The sequence below is a fragment of the Anas acuta genome, chromosome 2, assembly GCF_963932015.1.
Source record: "Anas acuta chromosome 2, bAnaAcu1.1, whole genome shotgun sequence".
Classification (NCBI taxonomy): domain Eukaryota; kingdom Metazoa; phylum Chordata; class Aves; order Anseriformes; family Anatidae; genus Anas; species Anas acuta.
In genome coordinates, this window is record NC_088980.1 from 22,350,305 (window position 1) to 22,375,054 (window position 24,750).

The 24,750-nt window shown below is 41.8% G+C and overlaps 1 protein-coding gene across 3 annotated transcripts in view; it reads left to right on the forward strand.

Annotated features, from left to right (window-relative positions):
- The window catches only part of FAM171A1 (family with sequence similarity 171 member A1), an 87,420-nt gene that overhangs the window by 20,547 nt on the left and 42,123 nt on the right, over positions 1 to 24,750 (forward strand). The window contains exon 1 of one of the 3 annotated variants that reach the window (XM_068673859.1): positions 21,224 to 21,310. The exons of the other annotated variants lie outside the window; for them this stretch is intronic. The gene's annotated coding sequence lies outside the window, so the exon portion shown is untranslated. Of the gene's footprint in view, positions 1 to 21,223; positions 21,311 to 24,750 lie in introns of those variants that run through there. 3 annotated transcript variants of the gene reach the window in all.

The following is a 24,750-nucleotide window of genomic DNA, read 5'->3' on the forward strand; positions in this document are numbered from 1 at the left end:
AATGACAACCATAAAATGAACCTAACGCTATTAGTGTTAAACAGCATAAATATATCCAGTCATGTTCCTATCATTCAGTTAATATATACGTTAATGGCCTTGAAATAAGTGGCTTCATGGTGCAGCAACCCACTAGTGTGAATAAGCATCCTATCTGTCAGGATTGCTAGCAGAGTCTGAATCTTAAATTTTTATGATCTTCTGACTCTTTCAACTTGATAAAGGCTTTGACATGGCTGCAGATTGCACTTGTCTTTAGGTTTCCAGAATCAGTGACTTTTTTTTTTTTTTTTTTTTTTTGGTAGGGAAAAAGTCTATCCTTCTAGACTTCTTTTGCCATTTCATTTGTTAGAGTCAGAAAACGGCTGTGAAAATGAACATTTATGACTGTTTCCGTCTATTTTCTACAAAGCTGAAATCCTGACAGAGAGACTCTTGTAAACGCTATTTTAGATCTTTCTCTGTAACATGTTGCCATTGCACATAAACCTAATAGGAACTGCACTATTATCCCATTCAATATTAAGCTTGTAAAGACCAAACCTTATGGTACCTGTAGTAACAAAGCTGTTAGTAACGTTTCATAAGGATTTTGCTTCACATTTGGCATTGTAAAAGCATTCCTGTGTGACCTAACCCACCAGCCTTTTGAGTAGATATTGAATATTTTTTACTAGTGGATTTTTATTCACATTTCTAATAATAACATTTATAAAGACTTAATTTTATGGCATTCTTTACAATGTGAGGCAACTATATTACAGTACGGATTTGTGTATTTTGGGACCAATAATAAGAATGTCTAACTTGGAGGCTCATCAGTTGTTCGTTACAGAGGAAGTAAAAGATACAGGAATATTGGTCGGTCGCAGTGTTTTATGAGCCTCCGCAGTGATTCTGCTATGGAAAAAGCAGATGTGATTGCAGAATGTATCGGGTGAGTTGTTCTCAGCAGAAAGGGGATATTAATGCTGCTGTAAAGACATTGGCAGCACCTTCCCTGAAAGTCTGGCTTCAGATCTTTTTTCCTATTTGGAAAAGATGAGTTCAAACATTTGGAAATACTTGCTAAGTTGATAAATCGAAGGAGAATGTGTCTTGATTAGCGGAGAACCGCATAAATAAATAGATAAATAAATAGGAGAGCTGTTTAAGGAAAGAATAACACCAAGGAATTTGGCCATAAGAAAAGTATGCAGGTAAAAGAAATAGCCACTGAAGAATGGTGTTCTGGCACAGCACCTTACTGTGTGGGGGCAGGAGATGTGTAATTACCTTTTAAGATGGAACTTGAAAAGCTTGAGCCTTTTTATGACGTGTGTTTCTTGTGGTGGCGAAGGCATAGGTTTGACTTCCCACAGGATTCCTTTATGTCCCTTATTCTAATTTAAAACACTCCTTCTAAGAACAAATGGGGAAAAAATAGAAACATAGAAAAGATGCAGTAGTGTAATGAAGGTCCAGCTAAGATGTATTTTCCTTTGCATTTTTGTTGCTTTTTTTGAAGTGGAACACTGGAAAAATAAAATCCTTTTCTAAAAATGGCCTGAGGTTACCCAGTCTTTAAATAAAAAGCAAAAATCAAAACCATCACAAGAAGTTGGAAAAAGTAACTCTGATATCTTGAGGTTTATGCTCCCTCGTGTATTTATGTTCCAGTTTATTAAGGATTGTATGTTAGTATACACTGATAATTTCGTTGCAGATTACTGTCTTAAGCAAGTCTCTTTTGTTTCTTTTTCCTGAACGAGAACTCTAATTCTGTTGAAAATAATTACATGTGCACTGAGAGTAAAATTACAAAGTTATTAACGTGTGGACAAGAGACTGAAAGGAAACATACTGTAGCTGAGTTTCAGTGCTGATTTGAATGAGATTTAAATATGAGAGAATTTGCTTTTTTGTTTGTGGTGGTTTCGGTGGGTGTTAATTGCTAATGCAGAGCCACCTTTGGACGGCAAAAGGACTACGTAAACTGTACCAAACTGGGAAATGCAGATCCCAATTTTGGGAAAATTTAAATGACATTTTGATGCAAAATGTATGATGATTTAATAAATATCAGGTCATTTAGTATACAAATCAAGTTGCTTTTGAGAGGAAGTGGTCTGACTTCTTCCAAGAAGCTTTCTGTAATCATTTTGCTTATTGCTATTCATGATGGCAAAGATGAGACCACTGGGCAGGTCCTGCACTTGGGAAGATTGTATTGCTGTGTCTCACAGCAGAAGCTTCTAGCTTTTAACTATAGAAAGCCATGATCTCAGAAATAGCTAATGTCAGTCGTTCTCCCTAAAATGCTGTACTTTGTTCTGGGAAATGCAGTCTACTCTGCATGCTCTTTTGCCTTTACTTCACATCCACGTTTTAAAATACATCTTTTTGTTTTTTGGTTTTTTTTTTTTTAGCTCAGGTTTTTCTGCATGGTTTTTGATGGGAATTGTACATGTGGTATTTTGCAAGAATGCTCTGGGTTATGGAATATCCTTCTTCAGGAAGTACCCCCACGCAGCTAAGATTGTCCGAGTTTACTGCAAATAACTATTTAACTATTTTCAATATTTTAATTATTATTCAGCCAAAGAATGTTCTGTTTCAACATTTGGCTTGGCAAAATTGGTTGTTAGTTGAAAACTGATCCCAAGTGAAATTGCAGTAGAAGGGGATCCCAGAAGCAAGTTCTTTTTCTGCTGTCTGGCCTGGTCTTGTGTTGTGCTTGCTACTTCAGTCCACTATGGTTTGCCTGTAAGTTGATCTTTTCCTATGTAGGTGTCTTGAAGTTTCCTATTTTTACCCTTTTTCTACCATTTTTTCTCCTTTGCTTCAGGTATTGGTTGGACCTCAATATAACATATAATGCTATCACACAGCTGCTGTGTCTATCTCCAAGGGTGGGGCTTTAACCTACATCAGGCTGGACTGAACACTCCTTTGCCTAGGAAAGACTTGTTTAGTCCTAATTAAAAGCACAGGGAATTATTTTCTGATTGTCAAAATAGCTCCCTCATGGGCAATTTCTTGTTAAGCCTGAAACGTCTTAAGCAAGGTATATTGTGGGCATCTCTTCTCATCTCCAAAAATGGAAAATCGAGTAAGAAAAATGGATGGAAAGATATTCCTGCAAATGTGAAGAAAATCAGGGTGCAACTCCAGTGTTGAAGACTCCAGTCACTCAACTGTCTTCCCTTTCAGCTGGACTGCCACCCACTATCCCAAGTCAGAGACTTGATCTGGGTGAAAACCAAATCCTCTCCTCCTTAGGTGTCCTTTTAGCTGGGCTCAGTTCAGCGATCCATACAGGTGGGGGTGTAGAGGGAATTGGTGTCTTGTAGAGGATTCCCTGGTAAGTTCCTTCTGGAATCACTTCTGCAGAACACCTCTTCTTGTGCCCACTGGGAAGTTCCCCACCAGTTCTTTTAAAATTCCTGTATCTAACAGAAGTGCTTGACAGACAGGGCCCCATCTGTCAAGACACCATTATCTGTTTTATTTCCAAATGTGTTGTCACTTGTAGCGCTTGTGAGAATCTTTTGGCATTGTTCTTAGTTGTTCCTTAGACTGCCTGCGGAATTATAACCTCGAATAGTGCAGTAGCTCTTGAGAAATGGCCTAACTTAGCACGAGTTTATGTAAGACCATGCTCTTTCCCTTATCCTTTGCTCTTTCAACTTGCATAATGCAGAGTTGCATAATGCACATTTTTTTTTTAATTAGGCATTCTTTGTCACTTTCTTGTAAATCTGCAGTATTGAGTCAGTGCCAAAGGCAAATCCCATGTTAGATACACTGATGGTCTAATCTGGTGTGGAAAATCCTATTTCCATTTTTTTTCCGAATGTTTTATAAAAATGTATCTGTTGGCGCAAAGTCTGATTCATCTAAATCCAAACTACAGTGAAAGATCGCTAATTACTTTGTAATAATTGCGTATTTGGGGGCTGAATATAGACTAGGCTGTGTCTAAATGCATAAAGAAGTATGGCCTTTGGGGGTCCCAATATAATGGGCTAATTGGGTGAACAGGTTTAATTATTTTAGTAGTCACACTAGTAAATTGCAATAACTGAGAACCCAACAAGAGACAATACAATTTATAGAACCACTGGCTCGACTTCGGCCCATTGGCAGTAGGTATTTGCTGCTACTATTTAAAAAACAAAAACAGAAGCAAAAAACATCCCCACCAACACACCTGCTAGAAGCCCCCTTGTAGTGGTTCAGCATCATTGCCTGACTTCGATGCATGTTTTTAGTCAAAGCCGTGGCTGAATGCTGTCACTGAGGATCTGCCAGGTGGGCTGTACCTGCTCTCTGGCTCTGGATAACCCAGAATTTGTCTGGCTAACACCCATCTCAAGCACACAAACAGAAAGCAATGTGGAGTAGTCAATTCTCTGCCTTGCTTGCTGTCAGTGAAAATACCCTGCATCGTATTAGGGGAATAATTGTCACACGTTCGTTTTGACAATGAAGTCCTATCTTTCAAAAAATGTTCATTCAATAATGGAATTTGGTTTTAGTATTTTCCATCATTCTTGTTATATATTTACAAGCATAAGATGAGTAGCCAGTTAAGAGGATATCTGTTTGTAGGTGATTAGTTGAGAAGGATGACAATAATTCATGCTCCATTATAGATGTTGCTTTTGCTGTCAAGATAAAAGGTACCACGCTTGACAGTGACTTATATTGAGCTCGACTTCATACGCTTCTGGAACTGCACGGAAGATAGCTTTTTGTTATCTGATAGGTATGTTTGGTTGTTGTTTTCTTTTTAATCTTGAGAAAAAGACCCTTTCATTTGCTTTATGACTCAAGAAGATAACAACCTCCCCCTGGTTTAGTGACCGCATCTGGGATCTCCAGTTCTTTCCTACACCAGCAATTGTGTTCACTTTGGTCTTGTTCTTACCTGATGAATTTAAATTCCCTGGCAAGAGGATTAGGATGTGGGATATGGAAAAGTTTATATTTAAAGGCACTAAAACAACTATCATGATTCATAACAGGGATGTGGACCTACACAGTAGATGTGAGGACTACTGATACGTTTTTGTAACTAAGCAAAGATTCATTCCAGCAGACACGTTTTCAGACACTTCTGTCTGATAACGAAGGATGTGAACTGAAAGTTATTGTGCTCTTAGGTAATTGCAATGACTGCTCATCTACCCAACTGTATGAAGCTCTCGTAGGTCTGGTGGAGGTACTGTAGACATTGCAGTGATGCTGTAGGTATTGCAGTGATACTAAGCACCGTCTTGTCCATTGGTAATAAAACATGCATATAAAGTACACAAATTTTTAGAGTTCAAGCCAGATTGATGGCGGTTTGAAAAAAATTAAGGAGTAGCTTGACTGTTTGCTGCTTGCTGGGTAAATGACATTGCTAATGGTAGAAAAGGATCGTTGGCCTGTAGGTGGGCCTAAGAGGGAAGGAGTAGATCTTCCTATCTGGATAAAAATGAAGGATGTTTAGACTGATCCAGAATCTCATCTGGAGCCTCATGAAGGTCATCGTGTATCACTGTTTGTATCAGGTTTCTCTCCTCCTTCACATTTACATCTTTTCTCCTTACACACACGCTTTTTAGTAACAAGCCAGGGCTTCGAAAATGCAATAACCAGTAGCAATCTTGAATCCAGGACATAAAGCTCTCTTTATAAAGGTACTTCCTGCACGGTTGGAGAATTGCTTCATAGGATCGTGAGGGTGCTACAAGGAGAGATTTCTGTGAAGTAGCCATGACTCTTAACATTCATTCACATTCCTCCGATCTGGACCACGTTGCCGTATTCAGGTAGCACGGATAAAGTGGCAAAGCAAGAGAGATGCTGAACTGATAGACCTGCAGACTCTTTAGATCTAACCAAACTTCTTTTGGAGAAAAGCGTTGCCTTGATGCTTTCTTTGATGCTAACCCTTTTTATGTTGTGTGTTGCAATGGTCTGGAGTCCCAAATTGAATGGCATCTGTGTACTGTTGCAGAAGGAACATGAAGTAATTCTGATACATCTGAATATGGGGTTCTGGCCTTTGCAAATTGTGGCTTAAAATACCAAAAACGTGAGCAGTTTAAAAAATGGAAAAGTAATGGAATTATGCCTCAAAATCCTGTGTGCTGTACTTGTATGGGATGAATTGCATTAAGGCTGTTTTTCAGTGATGCATGCCAAGAGAAAGTTTCTGTCCTCAGGAGAAGGAAACTGCACATCCGTTCCTCGTGTCCCTTTTGCCTATGCAGTGCTCAAAAGCAGACAGGGTTGGGAGCCACAGTACTTTTGTGTAGTGTATACCTGGGGGAAAACCAAAAACCAAAAACCCTTTTTCTTCAAGCAAATATTGATGCAGGTCATTGGAAAAAAAAATAAATCTGAAGAAATAAATGGCACTTTCTTCACTGTCATAGGTGGTTTTGGTTTTCCTCCCACCCTTCCAAAAATAGGTTGCCTGAAGTCACACGAGCCCTGTAGCTTGTAAGTGTAGACTAATGTCATTAGGGAGCCTTTTCTAAGTTGAAATAGAAAGTCTAATTAAAGGCATACATCCAATAACTTTCCTAAATGTTTACCAAAATTGGGGAAGTTTTGATCATTTACCATAATGACCTTAAATCAGTTAACAGCCTTAAAAATGAATAAAGTGCTGAAAAAACAAGGGAGTAATCCAAGCCAATTCAAGTTGGCTACACGTGAAAGATTGTATGTGGTATTTGGGGAAAAAAAAAACGTATATGATTAAGCACTGTGGGTTTGGTTGTTCTGTTATTCTTGGCAGGTAACTGGTGATCTTTTTGCATCCCCATACAACCAAGAGAAAAGGTGATACCACGTTGACTTGTGAGCAACCACGTTAACTTTACTTGAAAGTGAACATTTCACTGCTCTTTAAGGACTGTTTGTGCGAAACATGCTTTTAATGAGCATGGGCATTTGACTGTAACAGATTGAAAACAGGAGGACTCTCACAGTAGAGGAATTTGGATTTTGAAAGCTTGCCCACTACTATCCTTTGTTTCCGATACCGTGGTAAACGAATGCACTGTTACAGCTCTGGCTTCTGCTTGTGGCGAGGCTTTTTTCGGGGAGAGCAGGGTGGCAGTGAGGGCAGATTAGCTGTAATTAAGGGGATGCATTATATTCACGTATAAGAACTGTTAAGTAATGTGCTTTACCCTCAGCTAACATTTATCCTGTAGGGGAACTCAAATGTCAACTGAAATTGAGGTGCAAATGCAGTCATTATTGGAAAGATCTCGAGGAGGCATTGGGATGAAAGCACTCCAAGGAGAAATGGAAACTGATTGATTTTAAAAAGTGGTTTGATGATGATAATGTTCTCTGTTAAGCATGGAAGAAAAAACAGATTGCTTTTTAAACTAGTTTCCAGCCTGCTTTAGTGTTATATCTTTTCCATACTACTCTCTCATTGTATTTTCTCAAAGGACGTCTTTCGGCAAGATCACTCTTTCAAGATGGTTTAGAATAAGATAACTTATTGCTGCACAATTTGTGCAAGGAGTGTTTCTTGCTATATAAAATCATACAGCATCTACTTTGCTTTCTCTTCTAAACACAGTGGACAGCAGGCAAAAACACGTGGTTGCAAGGTATGGGACTGTATACATCTTGAGTAAAATCTTAACGTTATTATTTAGGTGTAATTAAAAGGAGAAGAGAACATGTAAAATGCAGGAACCTTAATTTTATAGGTAGATTTGTTTGTATCAGTATGCTTGTGGATTGATTTATGAAGATCCTAGGCAAGTTGGAATTCAACCATCTGAAGACAAGAGTTAGTTATCCCTTAAATTTGTTGCCTCCGTGTGTTCTCTTAATTAGGAGATGATTTTCCTGGACAGCAATGTGGGTTTTATGCATTGCTTTCACCCTGACAGTGGTATCAGCATTGATAACAGGCTGAGCAACTACATCTTTAGCCACTTTGTAGTGGTCAGAAAGCAAAAGGAGATAATACCACTGGGGGTTAAAGACTGCTTTGTGAAATTGCTCTAAACTGACAAATAATGGTCTGCCATCTATGACATCTGTTAAATAAATGAACACAGCTGAATTCGAGTCAACTAAAGGGAATTCTGCTTTGTTAATCAGCTTCTCTTTTCATACCAAGTACTTCTTAGACTATCTGACCATAAACTTTTTTCTTAATTGCCACGTGATTTTTCTGCAAATATCTTCCTGTAGATGCATATGCATATTTCTGCACATATCTTCATGTACATGGAATGATTTTGCATATTAATTTGAAGGTAACATGGGCATTTAACTGGCTTGCAAAGCAGAGTACCAAAATAAGGAGTGTATTCCATGCATTGCCAGTGCAGAAAATGGTGATCTTCCCTGAAGATACTGGATTTAAATGCTTCTGGCAGCCTAAAATAGGTGGTGTAAAACCTCCTTATTATGTCTAAGTTACAGGATTTTTATGCTTTTAGAGCTTTATCTGGTAATTGCAGCACTTTGGATCTGCAAAGAAAAGGAGTCAGAATAAGTCAGAAGATCTGAAAGGTAAGTCAGATGCCAGGGAGCAGCAGTCCTGCATCGAACAGTCCTGTTGCTTTCTTCTGGAGACGAAACCTCCAGAGCCTGGAGGGGCCATAGCCAAGGGGGAAAACCTTGGAGGGGCTGGAGGGCAGCCCAAGTAAGACAGCTGCGGCACCATCATCCTGCTCGTGGCACTCTGTCCACTGCACATGGTGTCTGGCTGACAGTGGGAAAAGCATGCCATGCATGGATGGGGGGTTCAAGCAGCCACACCACGTTGCTGGATCCATCTTGAGGTCTGACATTTTAATTCTCAAACATGTTGTGTTTATACGATACTGAATAAATATTATGTGGGTTTTGTTTGTTTGTTTGTTTGTTTGAGCTAGAACCTTCCAGTCCCCAAAAATGTTAGGTACAATGAGATTTTGCTTGCCATTTATAATTAAGCAACCACCAGACAGAGTGGTACTGAACTAAAGTTTGTCTAAAGTCATGGTATGATGAAGGCCTTTCTGGTCGGGATTTTTAGCTCTATATTAATACCATATGATCAAGTGTTCTAGCCCTGAAACAAAGCCCACATGAAGTGGAAACTGTGGTTTCTTGATTTAACTGCAAGGAAGTTAGTCCTCGCTGTCCTTTAGGCATCTGAGCCAACACTTCTATTGAGGGTGGAATGCACAAAGGATATAATGCATAAAACAAAGTTTTGTAGGAGCCACTGAAACTAAGGGATATTCTAATTTTTGGATGTTCCAATTCCACCTTGTCTAGAATCTTTCTTAAGTTGAAGACATTATAAACTTCACATGTATTTTTTTTTCCCTTTTAAATAAGTGACTCCTCTTAAACATTCTTTCCTTCTACTGCACAGGAAAATATAATTTTAAGATCTGCAGTGTGGTAGTTTCACTAATAGCTGTAAACGATACGAGGGTGTACATTAATAAAATGCAGTGAATTCCTGTGGTGTCTGTGTTTTACTCTGCCTCTGGCACGGAGCATGACAAAAGCACTTGGTGTGCAGAAGCGGGCTATTAGTGCATGTCCTGCTGTGGTGAGCTATTTTGTTCTCCTCCCTATAACCAAGGGATGCAATAGGAACCTTCTCAGGAGGAAGACTGCTGCTTTAGAAACACCACCCACAGACTGAATGTTATACGTTGCGAAGTCTCAGCAAGCTATTACCTGTTTTGCTAGCTGTCAGGGTATCGGCTGTGAAAGTTTGCGATGCAGAAGTTAAAACGCTGTATCCTTGTAGGCTTGTCAAAAAGCTGCAAATCTCTTGCATGTTTAAAAGCAAAGCATAATTAGATGTCTCGGTGATCTGTGTAGCCTCTCTTTGCCCTTCAACATTCCTGTTACTCATGAAGGAAAAAGAAGGCAGCATCTTCTCTGTGCAAAGTTAGCCTAAACCCAAGCAGGAACCTTTCATTTCCACCAAGGTTCTCAGTAGCTTTATGAGGCTCCTGGTCAGTCTAAAGCCCTGCTGAGAAAGCAAGGATCTCTTGGGAGCAGGAAATTCGAGTTTTGTGGTGGTTTTTGTCACTTTTTTGATTAAAGAGAAGGGCCTCGGTCTGTCTTTGGGACTTGCATGGTGAACCCACCAGGTGTTAGAGGAGGAGTGGTTCCCGGTCCTCACTCTGCTGCTGGGTCTCTGCGTTTTGGCCCCAGCAGGGCAAGAGCTGCCTCCTGAAGCAGGCAGAGGAGGGGTTGTGCAGCGAAAATGAAGGCAGTGATTAGTGTTTCTCCAGCTTCCTCCTTGTTCTCGCAAGGAGGTTGTCATCCTCAGCCCACTCACCCGGCTGCCAGCCCGCTGTGAATAAAAGAGCCACTGTGAGCGTGCTTGCTGGGGAGGCAGCCTCCCCTGCAGCACAATGGAAAAATACTTGCATGTGGTCACCACGCAGTTCCCAAAACATCAAGTCCTTTATTAAAAGGAAGGGGGGAAGGGGGCAGAGGAGGTTAATAGGGCCATTCCTTTGCAGTCACCTGCGAATCCTTTGGTCCCACATGTAACACCACAGCGCCTCTGCAATGCCTCCGTGGAAGAGTGATGTGGGAAGGAGCACACTGGCTGGGTGTGCAGTGTAGCACGAGGAGTGTCCAGAGCTAAGAAACTTTTCCACATCTGCTGGTGGTCTGTTCCCTCAAACCCCAGGAGTATTTTCAGCTTTTCTTCCTTTTCTTCCAACCTGACTCTGTCTCCAAGTCTGGGCAGAGCCCAGGCTGGAAATGGGAGGAGTGCAGCGAGCTGGTGCACCCCACAGCTGTTTTTTCCTGGGTTAATGCTGCTATTAAACTGGTACTCCTGGAATTCAGTTTCATACACATCATGTGGTTTGGTTTTGGTTTCTTTTTGCTTGTTTGCTTTTTTGTTGTTGTTTTTAAGATAAGTTCTGTGGAAGGAGTCTTTTTTTTCACTGGGCCCGAACTGTAAATACCAATCTAGGATTTTAGGATTCTATCCTCACTAATGGTGCTTCTGAATCTTAAAAATCCCATTAAAGCAGAAGTTGAAATACTGCCAATCAAGTCTCTAAGTCTGCAGAACTTTGGTACAATAGGCAATTCTGCTCACACTTTGACTCAGTAGCCTTGATGCTGTTGTTCGTGTGCTTGTTCCTTAAAAACATCCTTTTCTGGGGCCTTCTTTATGGCAGCCTGGTAGCTGGACACAAACGCAGAACTAAACAACTATCTGATAAACACTTTGTGTATTCCATATGGTCGCTGACCCTTTGAAGTAAAATTGGATTAGTGTGTTAAAATTTGTTCTTCATGTACTAACCATGTGAACAATTAAGAACTAGATTGCTATATGTACAGAGCATTTAAAAATAGGAGCCTAACCTTATACTCCAGATGTTGCTTGGCTTTTTCCCAAAAGTATGCTGGTGACATAGGAGCGTGAATCCCTGCAGTCTCTGGTATCGTGGAGGTGTGTACAGACTACTCAGAAACTTCCTTTTCTGGACTTGTTAAAGTTTGCAGTTCTGGAAGTAGAGTCCAGAGAGAGAGTCCAACAGTTGTATTCTGCAGCAACAGTGAGCACTTCAAATAAAACTTGTTAGGAGAAAAACTGCTGTGTAAAAGCTAGCAAATATTTTACTGGCTATAAAGAACACAAACTAATAAAAAAAAAATCTGTGGTCATTTAAGACTATGAAAACATGAAAAGTTTTAGACTTACGGAGGGATAGAGAAAGCAGCTATGACTGGCCTATTGTGTTTAAGGGTATGCATTTTGTTATTTTCCCTTTTCATTGTGCTTCATATCTGACTGATGACATGTCTTCCACCACTGCTCCATTTGATTATTTTTTTTTATTTTTCCACCCATAAAGCAATGTGCAGATTGTCTTCTACCACTTAGCAGCTTACTATATGGTTTATGTCGCTGTTTGCAGAAGCCATGTTAATGTTAGATGCTTTTTGGAACTTGCTCTGGTCTTATCCTCCAAACTGTGGCGATGTCCCAGATACTGGGTGCTGTCACATGAGCTGTACCGAGGCTTCAGACGAGGAGAAGCCTGTCTGAATTTAAGAAGCGTTTGGACTGTGCACTTAGTCCCATGGTCTAAAATTTTGGGTAGACCTGTGAGGTGCCTGGAGTTGGATTCAATGTGGGTCCCTTCCAACTTGTGCTATTCTGTGATTCTGTGATAAATCCCTCATGTGCCTTGCAGTTCTGGCCGGGGCAGAGCCCAGATGGGTTACAGCTACTCCAAATTTCATCTTGTGGGAAGCCAGCTGCTGGAGCCAGAGGGGATGGCACACTCCTAGGCGTCCTCCCAGCACAGGAGGGATCCATCGGAGCAGTGTGTCCAGGCCTGAGAGCTGAGCAATTCCCCTGGGTCGCATTGCAGAAGACTGAAAGCAGCGTTTTAGCATGCTCCGGGCCTGTTGTTCAATACACCTCCAGCCCTGTACCCTGCTGCTGTTTTTGATGCCTGCACAATGTGGATGAATCAGCCAGCTCCTCAGGGGGAGGGAGGGGAGGCCTGGAGCATTCCCCCATCCCTGAGCAGCATCAGGTCACACCGTGTGGGTAGGGAAGTGCTTGTGTCTCTTCGAGCCTGTCTTGACTGGTGAGAAGGGAGAAGGCAAAGCGTTGGATTTTTTAATTATTATTTTCCCCTCTGCCTTCTGTTCTGGCTAGCTGACATCCCTGAGATGGCAGGGTGAGGGTGGCAGCCCATGGGGGTGAGGGACCCAGAGGAACGGGGAGCACCGCAGGAAAGCACGGCCCCGGCCCCACTGTGTGGCCTGGCCCCGCGGCAGCACTGGCTGCGCACAGCCCTGGGACTCGGGCCTCTTGGACACAGCAGCGCCTTAGTCCTGTGCAAATCAAAGACAGCAGCCTGAAACACTCAGCTGTGTTTTTTCGTCCTTCCCTGTCCAGGGGGAGATGATATTTTGCATATACAAACCCCACGTGCGTAGGAAGATCTGAAAGAGCCAGCTGCTGTAATAAATGAAAGGCAGCCAGTGATCCCAAAAAGAGCAGGGAAATGGGAGTCACAAGGCCAAGGTGTTCTGGCCCAAGACCCCAAAGCAAGAAGCAGCCTTGCTGTCACTGTAAGAGACTTCAGTTATCATCCAGCAATCGTCTTCACCCTTCTTGCTTTTACAGATCCTATTAAACAATATGAAAAATGCCATTACTGGTAAAATTTCCATTATAACACTGGTAAGATTTACTAAGACTTGCTCTTCTTCAGGTGTCATTCATGAGTCTCTTAGACTGATTTGTAGTTTCTACGGCCTGGTATGAAGCCTGAGAAACACTGCCATGAAATCAAAACAGGCTGATGGACGGATGATTGCTTTCCTTGAAAGGAGTAGGTCAAGTTACCCATCTGTTAACTGTTGCAAATGAGTGATATATGAGGGTAATTAGGGCTGCCCACACTAAATGAGGAGATGCTGCTGCTTTTGTTGAGTCTGCTAGACCCACTGCTTCCTCGCCTTGGGTGCAGGAGCTCCAGGACACTTGGGGAGGAGGGAGCTGGCACTGTTCTGGGGTGTATCAAGTGGTCTTCCATGGCTCCTCATGGTCGCACCATTTTATATTAAAATAAATAAATAAATATATTAAAATTTCTGTGGTTTTGTACTATGAACTTCCGAAACTAATTGCTAATTGGTACAACCTCATATGAAAGTTGAGATGGGTTGTTTCAAAGTATTGCAGAGACAAATGTAAAATGTATGTCTTGCTTTTTTTAACTGTAGCAGGACTGCTGTTTAAGCATATTTGTTGTAATTGGTTGTAATTACTATTTGAAAGAATGGGGCTTCAAATGTATTACTGTAGTGTAAATGCAGTTATTTCAGGTGTTTACATTTAACCACTTGATTGGATATATCTCTAGCAGAGCTTACTTTTATGTCTTTTCCCTTAAAAATAAAAACAAGAAAAATGTGTATTGGTATGTGATGGAGTTTGGGAGTGGGAGGACAGCAGGGCAAAGGTACCTAAATGCGAAGCAAGGTGTTTGACAAACAGTACTGAAAGCTTAAAGCTGAGGTACTACACATCCAAGTGTGCCGGGAGCCTGAGCTGGGGAGGATGCTCTGCAACTGGTCCTGGCTCAGCCTCTTGCAGCCCCTCTCCCCATGCTCTCCAATGCAGCCTGGGCAGCAGAAATGAGGGAGCTCTCAAGGCCAAGGCCACACATCTTCAGTCTAGGCTTTGTTATGGGTGATACAGCAGACAGTCCCTAAGGAATACTTAGAATATTTAAGTAGAGGAGAAAGTACCATCCCCTCTCATTCTACGTAAGCTTCTTTCATTCTACATAGCTGAGGCAGGGGAAATTTAGGCTTGACATCAGGAGGGGGTTCTTCACAGAGAGGGTGGTTGCACACTGGAACAGGCTCCCCAGGGAAGTGGTCACTGCACCGAGCCTGACTGAATTTAAGAAGAGATTGGACTGTGCACTTAGTCACATGGTCTGAACTTTTGGGTAGACCTGTGCGGTGTCAAGAGTTGGACTTGATGATCCTTAAGGGTCCCTTCCAACTCAGGATATTTTATGATTCTATGAATTTTGCCAGGAAAATCATCTAATTTGTGGAAAACAATAGGCATGGTACAAAACTAACTTACGGCCTGCAAAGCTGTCCGTTCTGGTTGCAAGTTAAGCACTGCATCCCTAGGAAGTGAATCACGAAATCTCACCCACTGTGCTTTACCTATTTGATTTTGTAAAAGTCCTTTCTACCAAGGGAATAGGAGCAGTGGCTCTAGAAAATATGTTCACTGAGTTGCCTGGTTCAAAAGAGATTTTAAGAAATTCCACCCACCTCACTGCAGTCTTTATGTGGCAGAAACAAATACGAAGTTCAATAGCAGCCTCCAAAGTAGACTGCAGTGTTTTATATAAAGCGTATCCACTGAAAAAGTGCAAAATTTATTTTGCTTGGCTTTGGATACCACAGGTAACATAAGAATCAGCACGTTTTAAGTGAGTGTAGCAAGAGTGTCTGTACTTAGCTGAGTGATTATCGTGCATATTACATGCTACTTAACATCCCAAGGAGTTTGCGGTCCACATGAACATAACCACAAAATATTATCAGCTAAATCTTATATTAATCACCAGAAATACTAACTTAAGGTTTTCTTCAGTAATATTAGCTATTAATGATTGTTACTTGCCTCCCTTTATGTAACTACTCACTCAGCTGGGAGCATCTCATTGAGTGGTTCAAAGTTGAAGTCGAAATCCTCGTTGCTCACATTTAGCATCTTAAGATCGGCGTAGCTCAGCCCTTTCTGGGAGAAACTTGAGTCTACAGATACGTTGTTTTACAATACAGTTTAAGGCAATTAGAAATTGATTTTGAATTATTTTGTCTCCCTGGTACTGCACCCACATGTGTGGGTAAGGGAATGTTAATGTACCCGTACAGTTTGTTTGCAGCGTGGTAGCATTGGAGCTGTCACTGTTTCGCTGTGCTGCGTTGGCTGTTACCTTGCAAGAGGGATGGAGCCAAAATCCTTTTCTCTGTGTCAATATTCGAGGCACCTCAGCTGGTCGTCAGCATCCTGGGAGCAGACATCTCCTTCCCACTGGATAAATGCTGCTGGATTTCCTCACGTCTCTTTAAAATGATGCATGTTGTGCTCTACCAAGTGGTGGCTGGACGTCTCTGCAGTGCTAGCACAGTAGGATGGGGCTGCCTGGGAATTCTTACTGCTTTTGAACAATCCCCTGGCATTTTACTGTTCCTTTAAGTAATTTGGTAACCTCAAGAGAACAACTGGCCATTTGGGTTATTAGACCAATTGTTGAAGTAAATACATCAGCTTTCCTGTAAAACCTCTTGCTCGGGGTTGAGTGTGTGTGTATACATGCAGACACTGGGTTGCCTGTATTTTTTTCCCAGGGCCTAATGTGAAGAGGGAGAAAAAAAAAAAGTGCAGAGTAATTTTGATTCAGAACATATGTTCAGCAAAGCAGAAAGAATTTTGGTGCTGCGGAATGTTAATTTCCCAAATCCCTGAACATGTAGAAATTATCTGAACTTTAAAATGAAATGTATGGCAGTTCAGGGAAGTGGGTGTCAAATAAAGTAATACGTAGCATGAAATGGTACTGAATTTATTGCTAAAAAAAAAGACAGTATTTATAGATTTCCTAAAGCTGATACATTTCAGAAAGAAAGATGATGAGTCTGCATCTATATTTTACATATTTAAAAAGTGGTTAGCACTCCCCAAGTACTTAGCACAATTGTTTTTATGCCTGAATGTGCTGGGACAGGTTTTTAATTTATTGGGATGGTTCACTTACAATATTGGTTAACTGTTGTATATGGTTGTTTTTCTTACCAGTTCTTTCATCACCGTGAGAACAGAATTAATTGCAAACAAGGACAACAGCAAACCAACAAACACAGATCATATCCCTGTGTGAAATACATATTTTCTTAGCTTCAAGAAGGTCTCTGTAAACCCACATTAGAGTGGTTTTCAGGGCAGTGGTGTGGAGCAGTAGAGTCAAGGAAGCTTTTAAGTAAACGCTGTCATTTTTATTGTAATTAGCTGCACCAGGTATTTTCAGTTTAGTATTCATGTATGTGTGCATGCATAAAGTCAATGAACCCTTGACCTATAACCTTATATTCATCTTAGTTAGAACATAATAGAGCATATTTTGCACTTTCAGTATCAATTATTGATCTTCGCTTTGTACTTACTCATTTACTTGTTACCCCCCCAGTGCATCCTGTTCATACAACTTCTGGTTGCCCATTTAGTGTCCATATGACCTGGCTATTCAGGAATTTCTTCCTCCTGCTTCCCCTGTAAGTATTGCTGGTACGCAGTAGGACTCTTTCCAAACATACAGCTGGTTGTTTAAACCAGCCTAATACTTTAAAATGCGAGCTTAATGCATAGCCTAAATGGCCTACAAAATATTCCTGTTGACGCCTGCGCCAAGGGAGCGGAGAGCCAGGGGAATGTTTTCAGTTACACGTATCTCCTTGTTAATGGGAAAGTGGATGTATTTGTCAAAGCGAAAATGCCAGCAGCCCTTAGCGGTAGTGTTGCTGTTAAACAGATGTGTTTTGCAGCACCACTATAGGAAACAGATGACACGAAATGAAAGAATGAGAGAATCTGTTTGTGGGAGGGAGGTTAAGCACAGCGATGTTTACAGCTATAAATAACTGGAGTGGGTTTGGGCCAAAGCATAAGGAGTAGCCCCTTTCTACTGTCAAATGGACAAACTAGTAAATTATAAGAGCATTTCTCAGAGCCCAGTGCTCTGGGCGGGTTCTTTCAGATATTCCACATGGAGGGTATAATGTTTATACCCTGTTTATACCGGGTTCATGTATTTGAAGATATTTGATGTTATGTGGAATTATTGATTTAGCAGAGTCATTCAAAATGTACTGAAATCACAATACAAACGTAAACTACGCTTAGCAAATAGAAAATAGAGCAGTGGCAGTAAGGTCAATCACAACACCGATGTGATCGATCCCTGTTAATGCTGGGTGTCCCCACTTGCTACAAGGCAAACATGGGTTGAAAGTAGCTCAAGTCCATTGTTCACATCAATTTCTTTTTGTTAGTTCTTCGATTTTTATACTCTGCATTGGGCTGAGCTGTGTATGTATTTCCCTGTGCTGGCCCAGCAAACTCAAGTTGACGTTCATACTCCTCTAATGAACTCAGGAAGAAAGATTTCATCTACTCATCTGCGATGCAGTCAGTTGATCCACTTAACTGACATAGCTGTTTATCTAAAACCAGGGCCACCCCCCAGTCCCATTTGGGTTGAGGTGAAGTCAGTTTTGTTTGCAGCAGCTGTGGTCAGTCACACCCTGCATTATTCCCTGGGCTTCATGAGCGCATTGCCCTTGCCAGTCTCCCCTGAGCCTTCTTCCTTCGTATGTGTTTCTTGGTCAGTCACAGCATTTTATGTTGAGATTATCTCTAAAGAGAACTGAGAGTTCACAGATTTGTTTGATGAGTCATTAATGCTATGTGGTTCACTGGTTTTCAACATTTTGACCTGTGAACCCCAGGAACCTTTCAGTGGAGTGCCACCTCCTTCAGACCCCACCTAGAGGGGACGGTTCCACAGCCGAGAGGACCTTGCTTCTCCCAGTCGCTTCTGCAGATCCCCCAAGCCTGCACCATGGACTGGCAGGCTAAAAACCTTCATTTCCTATCTGCAGTTGTAGCCGTGGGACCGTGACAAGCACTATAGAGAGTCAGAGGTGCAAGGCGACCCAGAACTACTGAGGTGTGCTCTGGTGGTCTTCCCAGTCACGGACAGCAATATAAGGTAGCATAACAAAACCCTGGCTGGTTTTGGTTTGTGTTTTTATAGAAAGCAAACTTGTAAGGAAAATGAGTGTGGCAAGTGTAATTATAACTGTACATCCCAGCTATGACTGTGAACTTTTGGAAGAGCCAATAACCGCCGATTTACGTGATTGACTTCAAGTGCAGGGGAATAGAAAGGGATTTTCAAAAGTTCACAATTTCAGTCTGATGAGTAATTTTTCTCTTATGAAATTTTAACAGCTATAAAATTAATCCCTCTGCCAAGAATTAAGATCACTGTGGCTGTTGGGATAATTTAAACCGAAGCAGGCTTTGGTTGCTGAGTCAGTTGTTGTGCTCTGCATATATATGCAGTCATCGGAGCTAAAATACAGACAGTACAGCAGCCCAGTGCAAAATATTAATTAAAAAAAATAATTGACTTGGATAAGAAAGCTGCTTCTGCATGATTGAGATTGGATGAAGGAGTAAACAAAGGGTAATGGCAAATGGCCGTGTGTCAGGCTGGGGATGCTTTCTGGTACCAGGAGGAAGGGAGCTGTAGTGTGTCCTTGTTAATTATCTAGAAGACTAGATCATGGGTTATTTTTTAATTATTCCAAGAGGATATATAAACGTTGTTTGGAACAGAAAAATCTTAAAAATTTGGGTTTAGAATATATGTTTTTGGAGGACACCAAAGTTTCATTTTAGACAAGCTGGGGCCAATTAATCCTAGTGCCGTAGTGAGAAGAAAACCAAAAGAAGTCATGGCAACTGGCACGTAGTGAAGGCATGCTTTTTAGGGTTAGGAAGAATTGACAGCAGCCGTGTCCCCAGACAGCAGTGCCAGCTGTGGCTGTAGAGGAGAGGTTCTGAAAGCTGCACATTCCCCTTGAGAAAGTCTTCACTGCTCTATTCCTAACCTCTCCCTGTCGCTGTCACAAGCAGCCTGTCCTTATGGGAGCGGGGTGTCATTGCTGTGGTGCAGGTATGCAGTTTTTATTTGGGACTAACTCAGAATAAAGACCTGCTGCAAGTGCTGGTGTCAAATACTGACCTACAGCGGGTCCAAAGGAGGACAGCGGCCGGCATCGCTCCAAAGCAGCCACGTAGGTGCAGTCCCTTGAGGAGGACTCTCAGGGTGGTATAGCTGCCGTGACCTAATTGCTGGGGAGCCAGGAGGGGTGGTCCTGCTTCTCCTTTCCTCCCCAGTGTTAGGCTTGGCCAGAAGACTCGGTGCCTCTCCGCCCCCACACCTGCCCGCTCTGTTGATCTTGGCACTCGCGGCTGCTTTGCTTCAGCAGTTCAGCGTGAACCTGGCAGCAAACAATTCGTTTGGTTAGGCTGGTGGTTTGCTGGGTTAGTCCATGGGATCGGCGCGGTGAGGGGTTCAGCAGAGAGCAGAGCAACTCAAAAAAAAAAGATCCAGAGCCTGGGCTGTGGAAGTGGGAGGGGAAGGGATGCTCCTGGGTTTGCCCAGGCTGTGTTGGAGCAGCTCAGCTGCAGCCTGCAGAGCTCCCAGGAGCTAGGCTGGAGCATCGGGGTTTTTAACCATGTGCAGCTTCACCCCTGCTTAATTTGCCTGTCTGCCAGCTGGGGATAACCTCTTCAAGGAGTGAAGTGCATATAAATTGACTACTTAGTTACTTGAAAAAAGAGAGTGTGCAAGTGCCTAGATAAAATTTTAATGCAGGAATTTGCCTCTGTGTGTTTATGAGCTGACGTCGGTGGAGTGCTCAGGTGGAACTGGAAGGCGGCTCGCTCCGTCGGGGATGCAGAGAGGCACTTCAGCTGGGTTTGTTTGAATTGCTAGTGGCTTGTGAAAAACAAACAAACAAACAAACAAAAACCCTAAAAATACACTTCCGAAATCACATCCAGCTCCGCTTTCACAACAGGTTTAGGAAATAAGTAGAGATTAAATCTGAAATTAATGTTACATGGAAATAAGCTAAAAGTGCTTGTCCCCTCCCTGCCCCGTTACACGTACACAGGTTCAATTAAACATGAAATATATCTGCTATAAATTGCATTCATCAGATGCATACTGTTATTTATAGAATTGGGAAAAAGCTGTTCCAAGAAACACAGCCATTCATGGATAAGCAAATACAAGCTTTCCCTTTCTGCCCTCCCCCAGGCTGGAGTGATGATGTAGTAGGTATAAAGCTGGCTTGAAATCCCTGTGAGCTGTGCAGCAGTTGAGCTCAGCGTGTTATCCTCGAAACGTCTCAGAGCTGATGTTGCAAAATCAGCTGTGGTCTTGTTTGAATCAGTGGAGAATCCTAATGCTGAGCAACTGAAAAATATCAGTGCATTAATGTTTCATTCCATGTTGATCTCCAAACAGAGTTTCAAAGGACTCTATTAGGAAAAAGAGAGGTTTTTATGCTGGGATTACTTTTTCATGTCTTGTAAAGAACACATTATGCGGGTGGCAGGCTAAAGCTTTGAAACCCAACTTCCATCTGCACTGGCATGACAGTATCTTTATACAATCCCATGCCTGAAATCCAGGGTTTGGAAATGAAATTAGTTTGTGCCGTGCACGGTTCCTGTAGAGATCAAAGGCAGACCTGTTAATGCAACTATTGCTATTCATGAGTTTCATAGCTGTGTGAGTTTTGAGTTAATTATAAATGCTTGTTTAATCACTTAACAATAGGGTATCAGGATCTCATCTGGGCATTATGCATATAGCTCTCAATTTTTTTTTCTTTTTTTTTTTTTTTCTTAAATTAAAGCAGTTTCCTATTTTTTTTTTTTCCCCCAAGAAATTAATTTTAGTGGTAATACTCAAGGCTCTAGAAGGTGAGGATATACAAATCCTCTTTCAAATGTTGGACACCTGTGTGATGAATGTCTTTATTTTATTACCCTTTACCTGCCCCTCCCTCCCCCCTGAGCACATGGTTGTGTAGGAGCCTGGTTGTCATTGGAGGTGGTATGAAGTGCTCTAGTTCCTTTTGTGACACTTTTATTAAAATGTGTGCATTGCCAGTGGTAAGTAATGCATTTTGTGATAAACTAGTGTATTTATCGATTTTAATTTTTAAATGCTTTAGTAAACTTATTTTTTTTAAACCTGAAGAGACATTAGGGAACCTGTCTGACCTTTCTATCACAGACTACTGTGCTTTATTTGAATATTGAGTATTGAGTCCAGTTATTTTAATTAAACTCAACCATTTCAGTCCCCTGGAAATTAAATTCCTGTGCAGTAGAGGAACGAGCTGCGGTGCCAGCAATGCCTGAGGCACTTGTAGTGGCAAGGAATGTTAGATGAGAAATGCAGATGAATCAAACTGTGCTGCAGAGGACAAAAAAAGCCTCAGGTGGGACCTGAGAGAGAAGATTTCTTCACCACCCCAGATCCTGATTATCCAGTGCATCCACCAGACATCTCGCAGAGGGGTCTGTCTGCACCAGCTACGAGGTCAGCCTCTGCAGCTCACATTGCATCAGATTTCTGCTGTTTCTGAAGAAGAACAAGGGGGGTTGGGGGTTGCGGACGCAATGACACACTCAGAAATCACAGTCAGTTGTGCATTTGGAGGAAAAAAATGTCTTCCTGTCTTTTGAGGTGTGATAACTATAATTAAATCTCACACTACAAGAGCTCAGACCATGCAGAGGACTGTACTGATAGTCTTCCCCACAGCCTGTAAAGCAGAACAGGATTTAGCAAATTCAGATTGCAGTGCAAAAAGAAGCCCCACAGATAATCATTTGGGCTAGCTTCATAAATGTTCTAGAATTAAACATGAATTTGATTAATTCTAATATTATACAATAATTATAATCATGAAACATCTAGAAATAAAATTAGTGTTTTTTTTTTTAAATAATAATAAAAAAAAATCTTCCCATCGGCTGTCAACCGTAGTGAATCTGCCTTCTAGTAAGCAGTTCTCTTGTCAAATTATCTTCCCGCTAAGAAATTGCACCTAAATTTTGCTTAATTTTGGTGTGCAGCTGGTGGGTGATTCTGCATCTCTGTCAGCAAGAGTAAAAGCTCCTCAGCTGTCCTCTATAGTTTCCTGTTGTGCAGTGACCCAGCCTTTTCTCTCAGTCTTTCTGAAGAGGTTGGGTTTTTAGATGGCCTTCAGACTGCTTTCTTCTCCCCTGGGTTGTTAGGTAGCTCTTTGAACTCCTCTGTTTTCTAAATCCTTCCTGCAGTGGACAGAAGGAAGTAAGGATCTTTCTGCTGGATGCTGCTCTTCCCCAGAGGCAGGGGCTGCAACAGTCCTCCTAAGTTGTTCTAGGGCCCTTTTCCAGTGCACTGTTACTGAGGTGACTTTAAAGCATATTTTGTCTAACCTGTCTTGTGTGCTACTGCTGCCTTCTCATACTTACCAAAGAGTCCTTCTGCTTAAAAACTTGTATGGTCTTCATTCCCTCATTTAGAGAAGGTGCCTCTCTGTATAAACACCTCCCACCCGTTTCAGAAGTGCGCATCAAGATCTGTCGGCATCCCATGCTAATTCCAAGCAGCAGCCCATCAGCTTGTGAAGTTACCTATCAAGAGCCTCTTTCTAGGCGACAAGCAGAAGCAGACCCTCTGCCTCCCATCCCCGGCGTGGTCTGGCTTCACAGAAGTCAGTGGCAGACACTCACAAGGGTGAAAGCTTGGGCACTCGTGCTAGAGGGGAAAGCTCTGCTGTGCTGCCATCTTCTCTCTGGTGACTCCTCTACGAGACTGCAGGGTTTGCTGTGCGAGGGGATGCATGTAGACTCACTTTCAGGTGACCACAATAATTAAGACCAGAGCCTGTGTGTTTCTGGAGGGATTTTACCCGCACATTTCCTTTTTCTCATATGGATGTGTTCTGGTACTATTTTGAAGTTTGTTTGTCAGGAGAGACTTCTTGATGCAATTCGTTAGAAAGATAAGATGTGAGTGCTTGGGTTGGCATCCATGGCTAGGGAGTGTGGAACACTCCTTATTCTAGGAAAATGGTTTCCCTCAGATAAATTAAAATCCTATTGTTTGGCTGAGGGGGTGACCTTGCACATGGGCGAAAGGTTAAGAGGCAGAAAGGCTTATCCATTTGGCATGTAGGATTCAAAAGCAGGCATGCTGCCAGTAAGCTCGAACTGCACGGAGAATGCAATTTTAAATAAAGTTCCTAGTGGCATTTTTTTAAATGAGCAGGAAGTTTTCTTTCTCTAATCAAAACCTAGATAATTTAAATATCTCTTTCTTTGGTAATATCCTGACATTGTCCACGGATAGGGGACCCCCAGAGGAAAAGATAAGTGGTAACGGCTGCCTGTGTCAGCCTGCTCCCAAAAGAGATCATCTGTCCAGCAGACGTCAGAGGGAGTCTGCCTGACAGAGGGGTGTGTGCACAGCAACCAAATTGCAAGATTGGGACCTAAATAAGATTGTAATCTTTGATTCCCAAATGCTGTCATCGCTTTTCTCTGTTTATTTCAGTATGCGACATCTGACAGGGTGCCATCACTAAGAGCACTTGGGATTTTTCTTCCTATATAGTGTTACTGGCTTATTTGAAAAACAACAGCAACAACAATGAAAAACAGTGTTTTTCACTTTTTAGGAGTTTGTTTATAGTATCAGTTCAGTTCTTTCCCAAACTGGGAGTTCACAGTGATCTAAAGAGGGTTTGGGGGTCCAAGAAGTGGGATTGCAACTGCAGAAACAGTTGCCTTAAGGTTGCTTGTATTTCAGAGGAGGCAGCATGGTTCATAGAGCAGATGGCACAGGAAGGATTGCTCAGAGAAAGTTTAGACTTAGTAAAATCTAAAAAATCAGATTAAGTAGACAGATGGGCTTCTGGATTGGAATGCTAGCATGTAAGGGGTTTTTTGGTCTTTTTTTATTTCACTTTCCCAAATGATAACCTTGGAGATGCTGGTTTGCTTTATATAGCTGACAATAGATTTGGAACTAGAAAACTGGGAGTTACTCTTAAGCAGCTGTTTTCACTGTAACTAGTACTTTTGGTTTGCTCTCATTTGAAAAACAAATAAGATGTGATTGCTGAAGGAAGACAAAGGAATATAAATATAAGAAAATAAATTTAGGTTAGAGTTTCTTGCTTGACCATACAGATACAGCAGCCTTGATCTCTTAATGGAATTTAACCCTGTATTTGCTGTATTCCCACTTAACTGCTATTCCAACTTTGCTTTGGGATTCTAGAAGGCAGGGTTGCAGGGTTTTCCAGGTGCCTTACATTTTTTAATGACTTTAAGTGGCCCATTCCTGGCTGCACTGTTAGGCAGGGGCAGGCATTCTTCTTGCCCACCCAGACAGAGTATCTTCACTAGCAGCCTACCTCCTGGAAATAAGCAGTTAACATGACTAGCTCTTGCCTTGGACATGAAACACTGCTGTAAGAACATGATGGTAGGACATGCGTGCATCACAGGTGCAGACAATTCCTCTGGCTCTACCTGTGTGAGTCTGAGTGGCC